This window comes from Petaurus breviceps, unplaced genomic scaffold (genome assembly GCF_028583685.1).
Source record: "Petaurus breviceps papuanus isolate PSGF00001 unplaced genomic scaffold, PetGlider_PUasm1.0 90822, whole genome shotgun sequence".
NCBI classification, from domain to species: Eukaryota; Metazoa; Chordata; class Mammalia; order Diprotodontia; family Petauridae; genus Petaurus; species Petaurus breviceps.
Window position 1 is genome coordinate 8,646,565 of NW_027187351.1, and position 20,076 is coordinate 8,666,640.

General features: G+C 36.1%; 1 protein-coding gene across 1 annotated transcript in view; it reads left to right on the forward strand.

Moving 5' to 3' along the window:
• The window catches only part of HCRTR2 (hypocretin receptor 2), a 206,105-nt gene that overhangs the window by 114,240 nt on the left and 71,789 nt on the right, over window positions 1-20,076 (forward strand). The window lies entirely within an intron of this gene.

Genomic DNA, 20,076 nt, shown 5'->3' on the forward strand with positions numbered 1-20,076 from the left:
TGTGTGTGTGTGTGTGTGTGTGTGTGTGTGTGTGTGTGTGTGTGTAATTGGAACTGACATCAGGAACTCCTGAATAAGCAAAATCCTTTCGGCAATGCATATTGACATATTCTCTATAACTCTTACAGGGTTACCAAGAGTATGGAAAGTTTAACTGACTTGCCCTCAGTCATCAATATGACAGAGACCAGACTTGAACCGAGGTTTTCCTGGCTCCTGGATCTATCTACAGTAGCTCATGAGCTAACCTTTAAGCTAACATTGTTGGGTTTCTTTCTGCTGTTTTGTTTACAATACTCTGTAATGGTTACAATACCTTTTAATTGAATATCAAATGTTGATTTAATTAATACCCTTTTTATTCCATCTTTTGGTTCATGAATAAAGATGTAAAAACCTTACTGAAAACTTACTTGGCATAAATACTAAAAAAACACTGCTCACTACTTACTTCAGCTAATGGCTGATTTTAAAATATTTTTCATTCATTATCATTAAAGATGAAAATTGCTCATATATAGGTCAGTAAGTAGCAACAAACTGCTAGCTAAATATCTACTAAAGATAAATAATAAATAAACACATGCAGGGTTTGAAAAGGGCGTGTTTTGTACTCAGCATCTTTGGCTCCTGCAACATTCTTTACAATTTCATTTAGAATCAATCATTTCCAGGAGTGATACCATTCTCCCACAACCTGAAAAGGTGTTTCCAGCTTGGAAGCTATGAGATTGACATTTTTATTCTTGAGCATAACCATTTTCATTCCATAAATATCAATGCAAAGTATGAAAAGGAAATAATCTACAAAGAAAGATAAAGCAAGACATATGATTCTTTCTTTCTTGTACAGGTTTCCCTCAGATGACAGTATGTGAGGATAAACCAATAAACAAATAGAAATAAGAATTTGTTAGTGTTCCATAACTCTCTTCCCATCCTAACAATTCTATGGGTTTCTTCTGCTGCTCCCCTCCTTTTTTGCTTTTGTTATTTTCATTCTCCCTCACTTTCCTTTTCTTTTCTATGTCCTGAAGACTAGAATTCAAAAGTAGGTGTAAGAGGTCGTCGGAGTACTCTTACTTTTTTGTTTTGTAGCATTTTTTCCTAATTTCTAAAAATTAATTAATTAATTAATTTTTATTCATTTCCACAAGATTTTGAGTTCCAAATTTTCTCCCCTTCTCCCAACCCAAGATGGCATAGATTCTGAATACCCCTTCCGCCAGTCTATCCTTCCTTCTATTATTCCCCTCCTCCTTATTCCCTTCCACCTTACTTTCCTGAACAATTGAGTTTCTATTGTTATTCCCTCTTGGAGTAATCTCTTTTGGGTTTCTGGAACAGTAGCTTAGTATTCCTGGCCTTGTGTAGGAGGTAAGATGGGAAGGAATTTCCCCTTTAGGTGACTAATCTAGTAACCTCACTTACTGAACACCTGTTTTTATCTATTATAGCTATTGTAAATGGAAAGGGGGATGGCGGATTAATAGTTTTGTCACTGTTTTTCCCTTTTTGATGACCTTTTTGATCCCTTACCTTTTCACATATTTGCCTTGAAAGAGCTTCACTAAATCTATTTTACAATATAAGGTGAACTACTGAACCCTAAAATAACCTTTAGAAAAAAATTAAAACTAAGTTATTTTGAAGGGTCAAAGGGTAGCTAAATGTCATCCATGCCCGCTGTGTTCTTACTCTCTGAGCTATATTTACTCCTGGAAAAAAGTAAAATTTCAAGAGATTTTTCATTACATCAAAGAAAAATAAGACTTAGAAATTCCAAGAGCACTATACTTTTTTTTAATGAAATTTTACTTTATTTTCTTTTTTTAATCAAATGTTTTATTAACTTCTAGTTTACATCATTCATTTCTACAAGATTTTGAGTTACAAATGTTCTCCCTGATTTTCCCAGTCTATCACCCCAAAATACTCCCTCCTCCAATCAGCTGTCTCCTATACCTTCTCCCATATCCCCTCCAAATTACCAGTAGGGCGTGGTGGATCTCTATGTCCCAGTGCCTGTATGTCTTATTTCCCAGTTACATGTAAAATAATGTTAATAATATTGTTTATATATATATATATGTATATATATACACATGTATTAAAAATTTGATTTTAAAAATTTAAATTCTAGATTCATTCCCATCCTCCCTTGTCACCCACCCTTACTAGGAAGATAAGCAATTCAGTATAGGTTGAACATGTGTAGCTATGCAAAACATTTCCATAGGGGATATATTGCAAAAGACTGACTATATTTCCCTCCCTAATCCCACCTCCCACTTGTTCTATTCTCTACATTGATCCTGTCCTTTTTCTTTTTTTTACTTTTTGGAGTGGGGAGGGTAGGGCAATTGGGATTAAGTGACTTGCCCAAGGTCACACAGCTAGTTTTATTTTTCTGTCAAGTGTATGAGGCTGGATTTGAACCCAGGTGCTCCTGACTCCAGGGCTGGTGTTCTACTCACTGTGCCTCCTAGTCACCCCAATCCTATCCCTTTTCAAAAGTGGGTGCTTCCAACTTCCCTTTCCCCCCCTAGCCTGCCCTCCCTTCCATCATCCCCCCTCTCATCCCCTTCCTCTCTACTCTCCTGTAGAGTAAGATATCCTATTTGGTCTGTATGTCATTCCCTCCCTAAGCCAAATTCAATGAGAATAAAGTTGAACCATTCCCTTTTGCCTTCCTGTTCTTCCCCTCCATTGTAACCATTTTCCCTTGCCTCTTCTATAAGAGATAGTTTACCCCATTCTGTCTCTCCCCATCTCCTCTCATTATATTCATCTCTCACCTCTTAATTTCACCTTTTTAAGTATCATCCCTTCCTATTAAATTGGTCCTGTGCCCTCTATCTATGTATACCTGTATACATATATACACACATTCACATATGTATTCATATACCCATATAGCCTCCTATATAGACACATATATAGATACATACATACACACACATTTCTATTCCCTTTAACTATTCGTAAACTGAGAAAAGTTTCATAAGTTACAATTATGATTTTTCCATGTAGGAATGTAAATAGTTCAACTTTGATAAGTTCCTTATGATTTCTTTTCCCTCTTTACGTTCTCATGCTTCTCTGGCTTCTGATATCTCAATGTCAAATTTTCTATTCAATTCTGGTTTTTTCATCAAGAATGCTTGAAAGTCCTCTATTCCACTGAATGACCATCTTTTAGCCTGAAACATGATACTCAGTCTTGCTGGATAGGTGATTCTTGGTTTTAATTCCAACTTCTTTGACATCTGGAATATCATACTCCAACCCCTTTGATCCCACAGTGTAGAAGCTGCCAGATCCTGGGTTATCCTGATTGTGTTTCCACAGTATTCAAATTGTTTCTTCCTGGCTGCTTGTAATATTTTCTCCCTTGTCTTGGAATTCCAGAACCTGGCTATAATATTCCAAGGAGTTTTCTTTTTGGGATTTTTTTCAGGAGGTGATTGGTCGATTCTTTCAACCTCTATTTTGCCCTCTGGTTCTAAAACATCAGGGCAATTGTTCTTGAGAATTTCTTGGAGGATGATTTCTAGGTTCTTTTTTTTTTCATGTCTTTTAGGTAGTCCAATAATTTTTAAATTATCTCTCCTGGATTTATTTTCCAGGTCAGTGGTTTTCCCAATGAGATATTTCACATTGCCTTATATTTTTTCATTTGTTTGGATCTGTTTAATGGTATCTTGATTTATCATAAAGTCACTAGCTTCCATTTGCTCCAATCTAATTCTGAAGGAATGATTCTCTTCAGTGAGCTTTTCAGATTCTTTTTCTATCTGGCAAATTTGGTTTTTTAAGGCATTCTTCTCCTCATTGCCTTTTTGAGCCTCTTTTGCCATGTGATTTCATCTAATTTTAAGGTGTTCTTTTCTTCAGTCAGTTTGTTGACTCTCATTTCATAATTTTCTTGCATCGTTCTCATTTTCTTCCCAATTTTTCTTCCACTTCACTTATTTGGTTTTCAAAATCCTTTTTAAGGTCCTCTATGGCCTGTAACCATCTCGCATTTTTCTTGGAAGCTTCTGGTGCAGCAGTTCTGACTTTGTTGTCTTCCTCCTGTTCCATGCTTTGGTTCTTTTTGTACCCAAAATATGAGTGTAAAGTTAGGTTGCTCTTTTTTCTTTGCTTCCCTTGTTTGCTCATCTTGCCACTCAGTTACTTGACTTTTAGGCTTTTTGCCACAGTAGGACTCTGCTACCAGACAGGGGAACTTCATACCAAATGCTGGGGTTTTCTCAGCTGTTGAAGGTATCAGTTGGGTTCCCTCTGTGAAGCCTCCACACCCTCTGGCAAGCTGATCACACACCCCAGGACCTCCACCCTAGACTGCAATCCAGATCCAAGCAGTTTAAAGCAAGAGTGATTACCCCTCAGACTGGTTGCTTGGTCCCCCTACATCTGCAGATCAGAAGTTGAAACTGCTACATGGTGATAGCTGCAGTGCCTCAGCAGCTTCTCGCCCCAGGGACAGAGGTTGACCATACTCCCAACTACTGGATCCCAAAGTCCACACTGCACTGATCTCTCACTATGTCGTTAGCATGTGTGTGTTGATAATTCTGGAAGCCACCATAGCTGCTGGTGATCTGAAGTCCCTCCAGCAGGAGGCTGGTCAGGCCCGCCCTGGGGCTAAAACCTTGGGCTGGTGCTTGGGGCCAGGGTGGGCTCCCAGAGCACTGTGCTGGTCACTTGCTGCTGGGCCTCTGGCTGCTGGCCTGCTCAGCTGTCCTCAGTGGGAGGTTAGCTTATCTGTGTCACTTTGTGGGTGTTGTAGCTCCAAAGTTTCTTCAGAGTCACCTTTTACATGAATTGGAGGAGGTGAGAGCTGGAGCCCTGTGGGAGTCCTGTTTCTACTCTGCCATCTTGACTCCAGCCCCCCAAGAGCATTTATTAGTAAAGATATTACAATTTACAACAGAAAGAAAACTTAGAGTTTATCTGTTCCAAAGCCCTCATTTTACAAATGAAAATAAAATTGTTGAGAAGTTAAATTACTTGTTCAGGTTCATGCAGACAGCAAATAGCTAAGCATGGATTTGAACTTTTTCCTCTGATGCGCTATATAATTTTAATTCCACAATTCTCTGCTGCTTGTTTGATATGAAGCAGAATACTTTATTTTAAGTAGAAAAAGTTTCCTTATAGAAACCATCTTATTCTATGCTAACCTACCAAAGATTTCGAGCTGAATAGGACGTTAGATGTGATCTACTACTTCCCTTTCATTTTAAAGATGAGGAAGCTGAGATTCAGAGAAGTTAAGTGATTTGCTCAGCATTATGCAGAAGGTAGTAGCCTTGTCACAATTCAAACACAAATTTGATGTTTCCAAATCTTTTCACCAAAATCCTGTATTCTTTTCTATTGGTCACACTTTGTAGTAGATGCATGAGGCAGCTTAGACTTGGGAGTTCAAATCCTACCTCTGACATTTAACTATCTATCTGGGTGGCCATGGGCAAGTAATTTATTTAATCTTTATATGTCTCCGGAAATTAAATCTTATTCAGGTAAGTGGAGGCTTCCATACCAAGAAATCTCTATACTAGGGGAGTTGGAAAATATGAAGTAGGGAAATTGTAACCTTGGTTTGTATTTTAATATTTTGACGACCCAAACTAAATTATAATTCTTTAATGCAAAGTCTTTGACACCTAAGACACCTCAGGTGGTTTGGCATACAGTAAAGGTTCCTGATGACTGGATTTCATTTGAAGAAAATGAAACAATTAAGCATTCAATGGAAGGAAACAAGAAAATGGTACTCAGGGATCCAACAAACAGTGAAATGAAAGCTTGAGAGGGCCTGTGAATCCATGTAAGAAATTTTGGGACTGGCTGAGGGAGACTAGAAGAGTGCTAAGGATGGATATAGCAATAATGATTTATCAAAATGGATAATAACTCAGCAGGTAGGGATTATTCTAGTCTAAAGAACAGTCTGGAAGAAGGTGAGCTTGTCTTGACTTCAGGCATTGTGGTTCTGACAGATAGTGAGGGAAAAGTCAGTTAAGACTCAAAACAAATGCAAAAGTCATGGTTGAGGTGATGAGAGGATTACCAGGACAGTGATGAATAAAAAGATCCCAGAGAAGAGAGAGCATGGAGACTCACAGGACAATATGAATAATGATATGACCAGAAGAAAAGGAGTCAAGCAGAATGAGAAGTTTAAAGTGTACATTTTTAGGAAAGGGAATAAAAGCCAGAAAACAATTTATTTTTTCTCCTCACAGGACACAGAAAAAAAAAGATATGGATGATCTGAATATCTCAAGGTTTTATAACTTCTAAGACCACCATATCTGATTGATTGTTTTTAAGATTTAATTATTTAAGTGTGTATATATATATATGTATATATCTGGGGCTTGGGACCATAACTTGAGTTAGCTCCCTGGTGGAATTGACTTTTTTAAAGTTATCTTAGTCTAGTAGTCATATGCCTTCTTTATAGTCAAAGATAATACAGCTACTCATCTTTTAAAACTATTTTAGCTCTTTTAAACATTAGTTTCAGCATTCTTATTGATGTACTTATTTTTAGGAGAAAAGTAATAGGAAATGATAACATTTTAAAGCATGAACAAACTAAAAGGAATGAACTTTTGAACTATTCCTGTCTTCTCTTTCCACTTTTTAGCATTTTTTTAACCTTGTCCTTACATTTCCTTTCCAGTTCTCAGCCAATTGAATTATTCATACCCTGGTAGATTTCTACCTACTACCCTTTCTTCTTTGAGTTTTGACACAGCAGAATTGCTAGGAACAGGCCACTTTGGATGTAAAAGCCTTTCAGTGAACTGAGTGGCTATCCTTAATTGAACTCTCTGGGGGTTTGTTGGTAGCACATATTCAGGTTTTGTTCGAACAAGACCTCTGACTTTTTTTGGTTGGTATTTTTGATTCATACTTACCTGAGAATTCAAAGGCCACAGGATAATGATCTTTTATAATGGTTTAGTGGATACAAGAGGAGACTTGGTGTCCAGAACACCTGAGTACAAATCTGGCGTCATATGTTTAATATTTGTGTCACCCTGCACAAGTCACTTAATTGCTCTAATCCTCAGTTTACTTATCTTTAAAATAGGGACAAATATAGTATCTACCTCACAGGGTTTTCATGAGGATCAAATTATTTAATATATGTGAATAACTCTGCAAACCTTAAAGTATTATATAAATGCTAGCTGTTACAAAATAATCAATAATAATAAAACTAGTTATTTAGAAGCAGCATCTTGTTCATAGTCTTCTGCTTCTCTAATGTACCAACTCAGTGTCATCCTCAATTCCTCATACTCACTCCAAAATTCAAACTGTTGATAATTCCTGCATTTTCTAGCTTTGAAGCATTTCTCCTGTATACCACCTTCTCTCCACACACATTAACAGCAGGCTTTGTCATTTCATGGCTATACTATTGCAATAGATTACTGGATTATCTCCTGGCCTTAAGTCTCTCACCATTCCAGTCCATCTTTTCTGCTGATAAAGTGAAATTTCTAAAACTCACATTTATAATTCTCTCCCTACTCACTACTCAATAAACTCCGATGGCTCCCTATTATTTTGAAGATCAAATATGAAATCCTCTTACATACGAGTATCCTTTTAAACTTACCCCTTTATAAATTTACAGTTTTCTTTGCACACGATATTCCATTTCCTAACTTTCAACTGGCCATCTCCTTTGCCAGGAATGTTTTCCCTCTTCACTTGGATTGCCTGGCTTCCGACAAGAAGACTCCACTTAAATTTTATATTCTTCAAAAGGCCTTCACTGGTCTCTACCAATGTTAGTGCCTGCTTTCTGGGATTATCTCCTATTTACACTGCATCCATCTTATATGTGCATGATTTTTTGCACATTATTTCCCCCATTGTAATGTGAGATTATTAAGGGTAAGGCACTATCTTTTTTTTTTTAATTATTTGGATTACTGACTCTTAACCTAGTATCTGGCACATAGTAAGTATTCAATGAATGTTTGGTGATCAATTAGCATAAAAATTTGGTATTGTTATTCTTTGTGAGTTGACAAATTATGTAACTAAATATATTTATTTTCATAATTCTTTTTAGTGAAGAGAATGTCCTCTTTTTGTTTCTACTTCTTCCATTCCCTTATTTTAGTTAGCTTTCCCTTCTTCTTTCTCTCCCTCTTTCCTTCCTACTTTTTTTCCTTTTCTTCCTTCCTCTTTTCCTTTCTATCTTTCATTCTCTTTCATTCTATCCCTTCTCCTTTCTTTCTTTTATATGTTCCTTTCCTTCATACTGTAGCACAATTTTCATGGAGCAAATAGAAGCAGAAAATCAGAAGAAATATCTCTATATCTCCTAACTCTAGTCTTGTTAATATGGAACATGTATTATGTTATGATGAACCTTTTTAATAAAGATGGAATCTTGTTGGCATAACACATTTCCTTGTTTCACAGAAGTTATTTTAAGAATTAGTTACTTAATATAGAATCTTCATTCTAAAATAAGAAAAACTATTTGTTATTTTATCTGAATTAGACTGATGGGGAGGTGGGGAGAAAAGTTCCTGACGAATAAATAAAACTACAGGATATAATAATATAATTTAGTTAAAGAAAATCAATGATGCTTTAGCTTTTTTCTTTTTTTTTGAAACACATATATTTCAAAAATTGGATAATTGCTTCTTATTCTAATATATATGTATACATACACACACACACACATATATATATATATACACACACACACACACACACACATTGAAAATTTTGCACTGTGGCAACTAGAACAGAGGAAAGGAATCTGGCTTTGAAGTAAGAGGAATTGAATTTCTATCCAAACTTTCATAACCAATACCAGTATGACCTCAAGTAAGCTACCTCACCTGACTTGGTCTCAATTCCTCATCAATAAAATAGTTTGACTAACTGACTGAGAAGTATACTAGTCTTAAAGATGTCTTCTAATGTAGTCCCACCTAATTATGACCAGGACACAATTTTGAGATGACAGACATTATCGAGCAATGCCAGCATTTTTTAAATACATAGGACCATAAATCTCAAGCTATAATGGTTTCTTAGCTGGCATCTAGTCTAACCCTCTCATTTTTTGGATGAGGAAGGTGATGAAGAAAGAGGTTAAGTGACTTATTTATGGTAATAGGGCAAGACTTTAGCTTTCACCAGGAAGAGGGCAATATTTTTTCAGGTTCACTAAACAAAAAATGCTTAATCATTGCAAATGTCCCTCAAACAATACACAAAAGCAAATAAAATATCATCAATAGATTCTGGTGCTCTTTTAAAGCCATGTTACTATTTGTCAAGGAAAAAAATGTAGCTCCTTTTTTATTGTTGGTGTTTTTGGAGCATTTAGTCCTATTTGGAAATAAATGATGAGTTTTAGACAAGGAAAAAAGTCTACATATTCATGAAGAATGACATCTCACTCTATTCTGCAATTTTTAATGAGTAAAAAAAAAGATTAGGATGCACACAGGAGTGTGTCCATACAATTTTAACAATCAACTTTTCATTGGGGGGAAAGTGTAAGCATGGCATTTATAAGTTTAATTTACATTATTGCTATTTTTTTTTATCACTTTACAGGAGTCTATAAATCAACAAAAATAAGCCTTGACTTGTAGCACTTTCCAATTTCCTGTGTGTAAATACGCTGGAATTTTAACAATTGACTTTCATCAGTAGGTACAAGCTTGTCATTCATAGCAGTAAATTATAATGATATCATAATAACTACATGTATATTTCATAAATTGGTTATGGGATCTTATTTTCAAAATATATACATTTTGATATACAGCATGGTACAATGGAAAGAAAGCCAAATTTGGAAAAAGAAGATTTAACTTTGGATCTTGATTCTTTTCCTTACTACCTAAATTATCTTGAGTAGATCAGGTCTCATGAGTAGGTCTTAGTTTCCTTACCTATAAAAAAGGAGTTTAAACTAGATGATTATTAGATTCCTTTATAGTTCTAAATCTTTGGTTCTCTGTAGAAGTCTGTATAAGCAATTTGTGTGTAATGATAACTTCCCTGCACAACTTTTGATGAGATTAAAGTGAAATGATACACGAAATAACTTTACAAAAGAAAAAAGAAAAAAAAATCCTATACATTAACTGACCACAAGATGCAAAATCTGTGTATGGTTAATATTACTTCTTCTAAAGTGTTTACAGACCATTTAACATCCTAAATCTAAATTTCATTCACAAATAGAGGGTTAAATTGCTTCATGCATCAGCTATGTTTCTAATCAGTTTTGTTTAAAGCAAAATCTATTTAAATGTCACCCTCCCTCTGATGTGACTGATGAATGTGTGATTTATACTACACAAACAACAGAGGTTTTTTCCCAAAGCTTCCTGGGCTCTTCTCAGATGCTTGGAGCAGCTGCCTGCTGGTTACTTCTTGATTTTTCAGTGGCATCCTCATTCTCATGTTAATTAACCTGGAGCTTCTGGCTTCTTCATCTTTTTAGGTCCCGATGCAAGGGGTAGCATGCTATAAGGGAAAATACTCTAGTTTTATGGCCATTTATTTAATCCCTCTTAGCCTTTGTTTCTCATTTGTAAAATGAACTCATTGGAATATATGTCTTTAAATTTCCCTTTCCAACTCTAGAGCTGTGATCCCATCCCACCCACCCACCCCACCATACTCTACTAGGTCTTATATTTAATTTTTTTCATGCCCAAACTCTCTTAAAATATTCTGCCTTGGTTTTCTCTGTTACTCACTCAGCCACAGATAGCCACATCATCCATTGCACTCACCTTTTCCCCAAACTCAACTGGTGAGGAGTTGGAGGTGAGGTCAGTGGTGGGGGGAGCACACAGGGAATAAGTGCTACATCAATATTTCTGTTGGCTCCATTATAATTTCAAAGATCTATTTCTGACAGAGAAAATTAGCCTCACCACAATAAAAGCGCCCTTAAGAATTTTGACATCCACGTCAAGGGTACATCCTACCTTTGCCAATGTGAAATATATTTGCATTAATTTGCCTTTATCCTATTCTCCTTCTCTACCCTACCCACCCCCACCTACCACTAAACAAAGTCCTAGTGCAGTGCTACATGACGGCACGGAGGTGGCCCTGGGTCCTTGAAGGTCATGCTATAAGATCACCTTTTCCAGTCTCTAGCAAATTAGAAAAAAACCAAAATACTTTGCCTATAACCTCAGTGATCCTGATGTCTGAGGATCAACCCAGCTAGTGATACTCATCACCATCAAGTTGATTGCTAGGTATTGAAAATAACTCTTGGTCAATCCCTCTTCCTCTTCCATAATAACCACAATAGAGTAGAAAAGTCAGGGAAAGTTACTAAAAATAGTGCAATTTTTAGTCCAACTGCAAGCACTACTTCAATTTTTAGTATTCTTCATATAAAAATATTATCTGGTAGACAATGAGTTGAAACACAGGACTGTAAGAAATAACCATGTCTGTGTTGATATCCTCACTGTAAAATGGGGGTTCTTTCTTTTGTTTTCAGTATGCATCATGTGAGCCTGGTGAAGCCTATAAACTCTCTATTTGAATAATGTTTTAAAGTTGTTGAAGAAAATGCTAAGTTTTAGTTAGAGATCAGTATATTAATAAGTAAGTAAATAAATAAAGGGTTGTTTTTGTGGTTTTTTGCCATCCATGTTCATGAACACCTGACATCTATCCATGGATTCCAGATCAGAACCACTGAAGTAAATGAAACCAGAAGACACTTTTAAAATTCAAAGGAAGGGCATCTCTTGGAATGTCTTCAAAGAATCAGTTCACAGAGATGAAAAAAAAATGTCTTCATTACCCATCAAAATCTGCAAGAAGTTTCATTTCACAGGACACTTGGTCATCTCACTTTGCAATGCTAGGGACAAATATATGCACATTGCTAACTATGAAAGAAATTGAATCTTAGCCAACAAAATCTGTTGCAGTAGGTGAAGAAAAATTTAAATCATCCATCCATCAATCACGATACATTAAGTATCTACTCTCTGCCACACACCAAACCAAGCACTAGAATAAAAAAAAAAGGCAAAAGATAGTCCCTGCCCTCAGGAAATTCCCAATCCAAAGGGGAGAGACAACATGCAAATACATATAGACAAAAATAATCAACAGAGGGAAGACACTAGAATTAGAAAGGCTAGGAAAGAATTCTATAAAAGATGTTATTTTAGTTGGGATTTAAAATAAACCAGGAAAGACAATCAATAGATATGAGGAGGGAGATCATTCCAGGCATGAGGGATAGCCAGAGAAAATATCTAGAGCTGAAGGATGGGGTGTCTTGCTTGTGAAACAGTAAAGAGGTCAGTGTCACTGAATTGAAGAATGTGTGACAAAGAATACAGTGTAAGAAAAATGAAAAATTAGGACAGTTATATCACAAAGGGCTTGCCTTGAACACCAAATAGGAGATTTTGTATTTGAATGTGGAGATGATAAGGAGTCATTGAAGTTTTATGAATAGGAGGTTTACATATGTGAATGTATACTTTAAAAAAATCTATTTTTTTTAGCTGAACTGAGGATGGATTAGAGTGTGAAGATAGTTCAGGCAGAAAGACCAACCGGTCATCTATTTCAGTAGTCCAGGTGCAGGTGATGAGGACTTGAACCAGAGTGGTGGCTGTGAAGGAAGAGAAGGAGACATATTTGAAAGATGTTGCAGGGCTGAAATTGATAGACTTTGGCAACAGATTGGATATGGGGAGGGAGAGATAGTGAGAAGTTAAGATAACCCCTAGGTTTTGATCTTGAGGAACTGGAAGGATGTTATGAAAATAATTTGAAAAAATTGGCAAAATTCTCCATATTAAGTCATTATATATTTTGATTATGTATGTGTTGTGATCTGCCTCACTGAGGGGATTACTTGATTGTATGTGATCAAAGATCTACTGGAGTATACAGTAGTACCTGGTGGTTTTAATTCAAGGGAGGAGGGTGACACCAGAGATATATTTTTGAATAATGCTGTTTGGTATTAGGAAACTAATGAAGTTACTACTTATAGACTGAAATAGGAGTGAAGAGGAGGAGTAGGTTTAAGAGTTAAAGGAAATTCATTTTTTGGCATGTTGAGTCTTGATGTACTCATGGTACACCCATGTAGAGACAGTTCAGGAGGTAATTGGAAATACAAGATTCATGCTAGGAAAAGATGTGAGAGCAGATGTTCATAGTTCATTCATTCAACAAAAATCATGTTTTAATGTGCAAAGAATTGTTCTGGAAACAAAGTTAGAAAGGAAAAAAAAAAGACCCAGTTCATGGGTGGGTGGGAGAAACATAATGCGGACACAGTTATATATAATGCAAATTGGGCTAAATACAAAATAGATAAAGGAAATATTCTGCCAAAAAGCAGTGGGAAAATTTGAGGAGTAAAAACACTTTCAGTTAGGGAGAGGAGATCAAGGAAGACTTCATGGAAGAGGTAATACGTGAATTTATCCATGAAGAAAGAAAGGATTCTGAAAGGGTAGAAGGAGGAAAGAATATATTCTGGGAATAATGGACTATTATTATAGCAGTCCTGACAGGAGACAAGGAAAATTATAAAGCCAAGAAAGAGATGGAAAAAAGTAAGGCCAAAAGAGAAGGGAAGAAACAGGAAAATATGAAAATGGGTGGAATTAAAAAAGAAACTAGTAAAGGTGAATCTAACAAACAGGCTTAGAAACTTGGGAAAAAAGCTATGGAACCAAACACCAGAAGAAGAGCTGAAAACCAAGAGAAATGAACAACAATAGATGAGACTTGAATCTACCCCTTTACTGTTAGTCAATATGACATGTGCATTCCATTCTAGGGTAGATAATCACATAATTTCTAGCAACTTCAGCCCATATATGGGAATAACATTTACTACAACTATTCTTTAAGTTCCTATTACAATTTTATTAACTCTTTATGAACCTGGGTATGAGTATTTTCTCTTATTCTGCTATGTTAATACTTTCCTATGTTTAATCCCTTAGTAGCCTGAGTGTATATAAGGGAGCTAAAGACATTTTTGGAGAAGTAAAGCAAGCAAATTTTATATGTATATAAACATATAGATATTAATATAGATATATTTTATCATGGATATGTCATGACAAGAGGGAAACTTCACATTGGAGTAACACCATGATTAATACACATAATCAAAGATTGTAAGAGATGGAAATAATCTCCTATGTCATCCAGTCTGAACTGCACCTTACCAAGAATTCTCTTTCCAACACTCTTGACAAATATTAATCCTGTCACTCTGCCAAAGACAGCCACATCTAGCTTTGGATAGCTGTAATTGTTAGGATTTTTTCCCTTTACATCCAGCCTTCATTTGTCTTTTCATACTGTCTACCCATTGTCCCTTGATCTGATCCAGGAATCCAACTGAATAATGCTAATTCCACTTCCGTGTTGTGGCCTTTCAAATGCTTGGAGACATTTCTAAGTCTTTGTTAAACTGAGTTACTTCAACTAATAGAGGGAGAAAACACTGAGAAGAAGAGAGAAGGTGAATCAAGGAAAGTCAGAGATGAGCCCTGAAGAAAGAAAAAAAGATTATGAAAGGGAAAGAGGAGAAAGTACCTTCCAGGCATGAAGCACAATTTGAGTGCTATCCTCCTTTGATAGTCAGGAAGCATTTTGTATGAGAATTCCCTATATCAATGAAATTGCAGGTCCAGTCCCTATTCCTACCTTTTACCATGTCCTGATATGTCAGTGTGTGCTTCTTGTGTTATTATGGTTTCTCACTTTAGGGAGCACATATTGCTTCTTGTCCTTCTTTTTCCTACAACAGATGCCTCTAAACTAAATACAAACTATAAATTTGGTCTGATTAAGTCAGAGTCACTCAGAAGTATCACCTTCTAGACCATCAGTAGGGTGTTCTGGGGTGGGCTAACATTCAGTGTATGTACACCTCTGATGGGGAACAGAGGAACAAGTGGTAAGAATTTGCTATTTCCTGAGGAGTATGGGGTGAGCAAGAATGTGCCAGGTAGAAGTTTTTAGCCTGCATTGATCCCAAATTAGATTGTCAAGGTGAAGAAGTCTCTGTGAAAGTGATTCATAGTATAGTCTCCTTTATAAATTGAAAGAACTTAGATAATTAAATCTACAAAAGATAGAAAGGGAATAAGTATTTATATAGTGCCTATTATATGCCAGGCACTATGCTAAATGAGCACTTTACATAGCTCTCATTTGATCCTCCTAACAACCCTGTGGGGTGAGTGTTGCTATTTTCCCCATTTTACCATTGGAGAAACTCGGGTAGACATGAATTAAGTGACTTGCTAAGGGCTGCAGAGCTAGTAAGTATCTGAGGCTAGATTTGAATTCTAATATTCCTGACTCCAAGCCCACTGTTCTATCCACTGTGCCATTGAACTGCCTCAGAATGACTTCAAACATTCATTTGAAAGTCATCATGTGCAAGAGGGCTTGTTGAATTGGGAACTAGGAAGCAAGCCTAGAAACAATGGGTAGATGTGGAGAAAAGGAGCAATAAGGTGGCACCGTGGAGAGAGCAGCAGCCTTGGAGTCAGCAGGACCTGAGTTCAAATCCAGCCTCAGACACTTACCAACTATATGACCCTGGGCAAATCACTTAATCCCAATTAACTACACTTACACTAAAATGGTGATTTGCTGCGGCAGCTAGGTGATACAGTGAATAGAGTACCAGTCCCAAAGTCAGGGGGACCTGAATTTAAATTTGGGCTCAGACACTTGTCACTTACTAGCTTTGTGAGGACTTAGAGAAGTCACTTAACTCCAATTATCTTGCCTTCCCCCTCCAAAAACATAAAATAAAATTAAATGATGAGTTGTCCAGATGGAACCTATTCAATGAATAAAATGAGGTTGGCTCTCTGGCAACCACAAAAATTTGTTCCCTTTCTGGGAACCAAAGATGTACAGTTTGTTTTTGATGATTGTAGACACTGGGAGAAAATTTCCTTGGGGGTGGGAATTAGCATTTATTAAATTACTACTATGTGTCAGGCACAGTGGTAAGCATTGTAAAAATATTATCTTATTCGGTCTTCACAACAACACTGTGGGAAAGGCATTATTACTATCCTCATTGGATAGTTGAGGAAACAGAGGTTAATTGACATGCCTACTGTGACACATCTAGTAAGTGTATGAGAATGTATTCCATGTCTAATGCTCTATCTACTGTGTCACCTAAATGTCTCTAAGGATAAAAACTTATGATAGATCCCAAAAGCTGGAGCCCAATTATCAGTCCCTGGGCTAGAGAAGGAACTTAAGAGACTGAAAGCTAAACTATCTCTAGCACCCCAAATATAATTCCTTTCTGAGGAGAATACAAAGCATAATAAGGTTTTGCTATGAGTATGGAGTGCCACAGAGGTTCTTAAATTAGGGCTTGGATTTGAAAGCTGGATTCCTTGAACAAAAGGATAAGAATGTCATCACTTGTTTACAATCAACCCTGAGTCTTAACAAATAAATATGACCATTGTGGCCACCGTCTAACAAGAACAAAAATTGAACTTGATCCATGGAAGCCTAGAACTTGGACCCTTGAGCTATTGGTTCCATTTTCATAAAAGTAGGCAAATGAGATCACCAAGGAAGAGAGTAAAGAGTGAGGCAAGAAGCCTCCAGACTGAGTGTTGGTGGACTTCCACATGTAGGGGGCAGTGAGTATTGAAGTTTTCTTTCATGTTAGGGTGACTAATTTACAACCCAAGACTGTTGAATGTTGGAAAGAGGGTGATGAGGTCAGTGGTTAAAAACCTTCCTCAAAATCTAAAGCTGTTGGGCTGCAGGTAGTGCTTTGTCAAGATACAACACGGTATCTTCATTTCTGTTCTTTTGATGCAGTTCCATTAAGCTATTTCAGTTTATACAACATCTGTGTCAGGCTGGTCTGATCCTTCCTGGAAAAATAAATATTTATGGTGCAGTAGAGAACACCAGTGGCAGATGGGTCAGCCACAGTTCAAGAGCTATAGCACTTATTGACAAATTGGGAACATAACAACCCATACCCTTAAAAGGATCCTCAGCATGTAATATATCATTTTAAGGTCAAAGGCCTGCAAAATAACAACCACTGATCGAAAATGGGTCTGAAAAGTCAGTATTCACATCTCCTAATGTCTGACCTTTTTTTATTATCTATCAATAAAAAATGTCGACACACTCCTAAAAGATGGCATTTAGGTGGTTTCTCTGCTAAAAGGTGTATCCAATTAACCAACCATTATTACTGGCCAGGTTAAGTGAAGGCTTCTTTATGCATTGATGTCAGTCATGAAAAAATTAATGTCATTTCTTGCTATGTGTAGTCAGATTATTGACTGGCTAAATCTATGCTTAAATTCCATATTAAATTAAAAGAAAGAACAAAATGATGAAAGGAAAATACTATGTGCAATTTTTAAGACTCAGGGCAATATAAAACAAATTATTGATTCTAAAAATGAGAAATGGGAGAAAGTAAATACAGTTGGTCTAATGATCACAGCAAACAGATGTTTGTTGAATCAAATTTAATTTCTTAGAGTTTTGCAATGTGTCAGTAACCATAATGAGGAGGCCAAAGTAGCCTAGAAACTGCTAGCTAGGTATCAATCCCATTACTGGGCAAAAAGAACTGTCAGTGAATGACAACATTCAATTGGAGCAATATATCATTTTCAAAACAGTACAGCTAATGATGATGCAAAATTTCAAGAAATATTTCCTCTCAAAACAACAGCAAAGCAGTACAAGAGGAAAAGAGATTGTATAAAGCTTGTTGCCAGACACTAAGGCCTTTTTTAATCATTTGATAAATGAAACTGGAAGCTCAACAGCAAACAGACATGGGATCTGATAGATCTAGAAGAATTTCTAATAATGGCTTAATGATTGATCATCTATAGAGTAATTATTAAAATTTGTAAACCACTTCACACATGTTATCTTAATATTCATTTTTGAAGCAGGTATTACAGGCATTATCATAAGTATTGTACTTATGAAAAGATTTTTGGCCCAGAAAACCTAAGTGAATTGTCCAAGGTCACATAGCTAGGAATTAACAGAGCTAGGATTTGAACTTAGATCTTCTGATGTCAAACTTAGGGCTGGATCAGCTGTAACATGATATCTTCCAAAATCTCAAAGAAGATATTATACAAGAATGAAAAAAAGATTCCAATTGGCATCATTTTAAAAAAATCAATAAAAAATACACTAGGGACTACTGAACAGAAAACTTAATTTCTCCTCTCTAGATGAATAGGAAAAAGAATTTGAGTTTGTGTCTGATAACATGTGGGAAACTATCTATTCCTTTCACTGAGGCTAGGATTCTCCCTGTCTTAAAATTCCATTTCCTCCCCAACTCTAGGACTCAGAATTATGTAACACCATGATCATTTAAAAGTCAAAATTTCAGATAACTCAATGGGTAAAGGATAGCTGCATGGTGACTGTAAATAAGTTTTGGCATATTGCTAGTGATGACTTGGACATAAAGAGTGGAATAAGAAGTATCATCAAGTATAATGAAAGGAAGTTTACAGATTTTATCTAAGTGTTTTGGTTGTTATTTTTGTTGTTGTTGTTGTTGTTTTCAATATAGGAGCTCTTCCTTTTAAGAAGATCTAAACTTTTGGCTTAGCAGACACTTTTGAGAATTTTGTGAGGTACATGGTATTTAAGTGATTTGCTTGGTATCAGATTGTAAGTGTCAGAGCTGGAACTTGAACCCAGGTCTTTTGATTCCAAGGTCTACATTAATTGAATTACATTAACCTCTAGGTGGTAAAGGATTTTGGGGTCCCAGGGCCTTATTTCTTAGAGTTGGAGAGTAGGTGGAAAGAGGCTACCTCTCACCTGTCATAGCAACTTATTTATTGATGCTGCTAAATCAAGTAATATATATCCAGAAAAAAGTGAATTAGTAAGGAATAAGATGCATTTACAATAATGGCATTAAATGAAAAAAGGTATTATGTTGTTATCCCCCCAAATATTAATAAATCCAGAAGAAGGCCTGTGAAAAATATTATTGATCATCTATGGAAGCTTTATGGAAGGACACAATAAACAAGAATCATCTGGTAACCATATATACCAGTGGCAGAAATATTCCTGTATTGAGAAGAATGTAGATTCATTCATATATTTATAGGATCATAGATTTAGAGATGGAATCTATTTTTGACATTAGCTAGTCAAATTTTCTCATTTCACAGATGAATTAACTAAGGCTTAGAGTGGTTAGGTGACTTGCCCATGGTCAAAGAGCTAATATGTGGAAGATGTGAACTTAGGTCCTCTGACTCCAAGACCAACGCATTTTCACTGTATTTATTAACGTTCCTTCTCTACAATGAACTATCAAAGAGACAACCCTCATATTCCTGTAGAAACTTTGGAGGTCAATGGGCAATTTATAAAATCTTTATATTTTTACTTCTCAAAGTGGAGTAACCAGTTAATTCCCATTTCCTTGGGACTGAATGGATTTTAGATACAAAAACAATCATGTTGATGATTGCATTATTTTGGAAATTTAAATAGAGTAGGATTGACATATAGTCTTACCCCACTTCTATAGATACCTCATACAAAGCAAACCATCTCCCATGGACTCTTTCAAAGTAACAATGTTTATGTTCATAGAGGGAAGGAAATGATAGAAGCTCCTGGTTTTGCCTCTGATTTATCATGTGGTCTTGAACAAACAATTTTGACTCTACTTCTCAGTTTACTTAAATTATAAAATTACTTGGTTGGCCTAGATGATTAGATAATTTTCTAAGGATATTTCCAACACACACACACACACACACACACACACGGCACAATACACACAATTCTAAGAGTTTAAAGAACACAGTAGACACATATGTAGAAGGGACTATGCTAGTAGATAGAGGGAATGAAAAGGTGAATATGATATAATTCCTTCCATTCTCTTTTTATCGCTTTCCATATTACCTGTGTCTGATTCAACAGAAGTTAATGAATGTTCTCTAAAATATATAT